The sequence below is a fragment of the Nansenia antarctica genome (genome assembly GCF_963989245.1).
Source record: "Nansenia antarctica genome assembly, chromosome: 5".
NCBI classification, from domain to species: Eukaryota; Metazoa; Chordata; class Actinopteri; order Argentiniformes; family Microstomatidae; genus Nansenia; species Nansenia antarctica.
This window is the reverse complement of record NC_137690.1, coordinates 54327571-54332570: the sequence shown is the minus strand read 5'-3', so window position 1 is coordinate 54332570 and position 5000 is coordinate 54327571.

Here is a 5000-nt window from a genome sequence, read left to right as displayed (position 1 = left end):
GTTATACATGTATTGCATTCCGATGTGTGTATTGCATTTGAATGTGGCATGATCCGCCCTCCATCCTGGAGGTTCTTGTAGCCTTGTTTTAGTTTTTCTGAACAGAAAACAGGAATGTTGTTGTGCATGGACGGATCTGAACTGTTGGAGATTGTTTTCACCTCACGAATCAATGCAACAACACACTATCAAGGCCGTCACAAATTGATTCAGAGTTTCTTAGTTTCCTGTACTTTTGGTCTCCCTTCCTGCTGTTAGACTGAAAACAGTTTTGGCAAAGTTTGACGCATGGCTTTGAAACACTCTGCCAGTTTATGTCTCTTGGGCCGCAATTACAGATATATCTCCAAGAAGTTATGGCTACCATGGCAACATTATAGACATTAAGTCGCACTGCATTTTGGGCATAAAATAGCTGAATCACAAATCAAAAACGTATTACTTCAGCTTGCTTTTTGTCCCCCTGCTTTACAATAATGGTTCTGTCAATACTGGACTAGACAAATCACCACTGCTCAGACAGATGCAGCGTAAGAATCTCCCGGTGCTCTATTCATGAGCGAAATGGTAGATATTGAATGCTCTTATTCAAGTAGTCAGTCATGTTGTGTTTCCCAAAAATGAAAACAATAATGTTTTTGCATGGCGTGTCATAGAGGTCTGTGTTGGGAACAGTGTGTTTTCAAGTACAGGGTGTTTCTGGCTAAATAACAGACTTCTTCTAGCTGTCTTTGTTTCTCTCCCATTAGGATTCAGTAGAACGAGTCCAAGTTATGTTTGACACCACATACTGTAATCAGTACCACATACTGTAATCAGTACCACATACTGTAATCAAATCAAATCAAATCAAATGTTATTTGTATAGCGCATTTCTTACAAGATGCAACTCAATGCGCTTCACATAATAAACATTCTCAGTCAATCAGTCAATCAATCAATCAATACTGACAGAGCCGCAAGCAGGCAAAAGTAAAAACCTGTACACTATGTAGCCAGGAAAATTCCCTTGCAGCCCTCTACACATAGAGCGACTACTAGCCAGTTTGCCTACCAGCACCCAGCGGTGGGCCCCCACACCCCCTCCCTGTAATCATCAGTTTTGTTGAAATCTCAAAGGTATCAGGTAAATACTATAACTAAAGAAAGAATGTAATATACAGCATTATCATACCATGTTCAAGGTCAGAATTAGATATGCAATGCAAGGTACTGTTTACCTTTACTTTTTTTTTGACTTTCAGTCTCTCTCTTTTTCTTTCTCTCTCTCTCTCTCTCTCGCTCTCTCTTTCAATTCCCTTAGTGCCTGTGGCATTGGCCGTTTATTAAGGATGTAATATTCACCTCGCTACAGGGCCTGTATTCCACGCACGCACACACACACACACACACACACACACACACAGACACACACAGACACGCACACGCACATGCACACACACACACACACACACACACACACACACACACACACACACACACACACACACACACACACACACACACACACATAGCAAGGCGAGGCAGGAGCTGCCTACATCATTAGGAGATGAGGGGGACTTGGGAGCAATTAGATTCAGCAGGAGACTTTTTAATGTCAGCATGTCTGCTCTGCAGTGCAGCCCTCCTCTCCTCTAGATTAATCTCAAAGTCAAATATAAGAACGACGGTCATTCAATGTCGATGTAATGTGTGACAGAGGTGTTGAGGTTGTATACCTTATAGAGTCGGTTAGGCTGGGGGCTTTTCTGGCCACATGACCTGACAAGGAAAAACTCTTGGCCCTGGTTAAGTGTTCTCATACATGGGCATGGGTGTCACTATCTGACAATGCTAGAAAGGGGTGGAAATCAGCAAAAGTAAAGTTTGCAGACGACACCACCGTGGTGGGCTGCATCTCGGGGGGGGACGAGGCGGCGTACAGGGATGAGGTAGAGCAGCTGAGCAAGCTGTGCAAGGTTAACAACCTGCTGCTGAACAAGTCAAAGACCCAGGAAATCATCGTGGACTTCAGGAGGAAAAAATCTGAGGTCCAGCCCCTGCTCATCGACGGAGAGAGCGTGGAGAGAGTCTCAACCCTCCGATTACTGGGGGTGCACATACAGGATGACCTGTCCTGGAAGAACAACACAGCAGCCACCATCAAGAAGGCACAACAGCGGCTCTACTTCCTGAGAGTCCTCAGGAAGGAACACAACAAGCAGGAGATACTGGTGGCCTTCTACCGCGGCGTAGTGGAGAGCATCCTCACCTACGGCATCTGCAACTGGTTCTCCAGCTGCACAACCGCGGAGAGAAATGCGCTACAGAGAGTCGTGAGAACAGCCCAGAAGATCACCGGCGCCCCCCTCCCCTCTCTGGAAGAGCTGTACAACACACGCTGTCTCAGGAAGGCCTCCAAGATCTCTAGAGACCCAACCCACCCTGGGTACGAACACTTTGCCCGGCTGCCCTCGAAAAGGCGGTACAGGACCATGGCCGCAAGGACAAACAGACTGAAGCTCAGCTTCTACCCCAGGGCCATCCAGGCCCTGAACACAGCAAAGACCTAGGTTCTGGGCCCTGGACAGTCTGGACGGATTGATGGCAGCTGCTGGATTGAAAAAAATCAGGTGTAGTGCTGAGGCACAAATGTGTACATTTCAAGCCTGCAAACTGCGACACTTTAAATGAATGTGCAATAACACTATGTACAATATGACAACCCTAGTCGTCTTATCTGTACAGTATAGTATAGTGGATAGTGTACATAGCCTTTATTTATGTAAACCAGCTCCTTTCCCTTCTTGTTTTTTTAGTTTCTTTTTTCTTTCCTAGCACCAGGGGAGCCACCCCTCCCAAATTTCGTTGTTTGGTACCTGTACTATAGCAATGACAATAAAGACCATTCATTCATTCATTCATTCATTCATTCATTCATTCAAATGGAACTTTCAAACTAACAATGTCTGTGTGTTTTAGCCTCTTAGCCCTAAATAAAAGAACAACATCCATGTTTATCAGTACGGACAACATGGGCAATTTGATCCTTTCGAACATGGCCACCTGGTGACTGCCATTTTGCGATGTGAGTCATCTCTTCCCCAAGGAAGGTAAACTGATTTAAAAAAATAAAATAAACAGTACTGGTAGTGGGACCTTTAAATGTGAGTTTAATCCAAGATGCTGGGTAAAGTGCCATAGGGTCTGGCCAACTGCATTTACAAATAGCTGACTCTGTGCATTTGGACTCTGCACGAGGACAGGTAGGTATTAAAAAAACACTCTCCATAGAGACTGAAACTAAATGTACTGTGTAGTAGTGCCTTGCGTCTAGCTGTGCTTTGTCCTCCCCCTGCCACGGTGTGTGTGTGTGTGTGTGTATGTGTATATGTTTTTGTTGTGTGCGTGTGTGTGTGTGTGTGTGTGTGTGCGTGTGTGCGTATGTGCGTGTGTGTGTGTGCATGCTTATGTGTTTCTTGCTCCAAACCCTTAGCCATGCTGGACCCAGTGTGAGGCCTAGACACAGCCTCAGTCTCCCCTCCATAAAACACTCCAGGAAGAGGTCACACTTGAGGCTATACTCAGCAGGGGAAAGCCTCACAGCTGGAAGAGTGAGAACAACCCCCAAACCTTTCTGCTGCCTCTGTCAATACACTGACCTATGGAAGCACTCTCTTTCTCCTTTTCTTCCTCACTCCCCCTAACACCCCCCCCCCTCTCTCTCTCTCTCTCTCTCTCTCTCTCTCTCTCTCTCTCTCTCTCTCTCTCTCTCTCTCTCTCTCTCTCTCTCTCTCTCTCTCTCTCTCTCTCTTTATTCAATTCAATTCATTCAAAAGGAGCAAATATAAGGGTCTAAATACTGTTGATAATTAATTACTTGGAATTATTAATTTGGCTACTATTATTAATACTGTAATTACCTCAAGGCACCACTAATCATTTTGAGTAGAGGTTCTTAAATTAAACTCTGGATTGTTCTTGTGCAGAATAATTACTTCAACAGTCAGTCTCATATCAATGCTTTGAAGGATATTTGATGTCTTTAGTAAGATCTTTAATTCTTTATAGATCCAGCATCTGTCAAAGCAAGAGAAGATAACATAAATAGATGAAATTCTATTAACATGCTAATAAAGATGACCTCAATCATAATTGTAATGGTTTGGAGAAACATTGGAATGCCATAATAGTTGAAGGAGAAAGAAAGCGATTATATTATATATTATATTAATAATTGCAATATTTTCTGAATTTAATCAGATTCGAATGTTTGAGTTTAACACGCCCTGGTGGATGATCTCAGTGGCAGAGCGTGTTGCGCTGACGGTCACGTGGGCGAATCTCTCCTTGGTAGAGAGAAAGTTGCGTTCGTCTCCAGTTGTGCAGAGAGATAATCTCTGAACCCACTTTGAGGGGATCATTCCAGCAGAGTAGGAATGTATAGGCAGAACTTCTTCAACAACAGCTCCTTCAAGCTGCTCTCCCACGTGTTTGCTATTATTAAAGTTGAGCTCTTTATGCCTTTCTGCCAGCAGGCGTGTTTGAAATGCGTGCTGGTCCAGCCGCAATCGGAATCGGAAGTGGGTGAGAGGAAGTCTTACCTCTCCTTTAGGATAAAGATAATTCAATTGCAATGAATACACACACTATTAAAAATACATTCACAGGTAGTATGTTCGTATTTCCAATTGGTTAAATATTGATCAGTCAATCAAAGCGAATCCCCCCCCCCCCCGGCAATATACACACACACACACACACACACACACACACACACACACACACATACACACACACACACACACACACACACACACACACACACACACACACGCACACGCAGACACACACACACACACACACATACACACACACCACACCCCACACAGACACACATACACACACACACACACACACACCCCACACAGACACACAGACACACACACACACAGACACACACACACACACACACACACACCACACCCCACACAGACAGACACACACACACACAGAAAAGC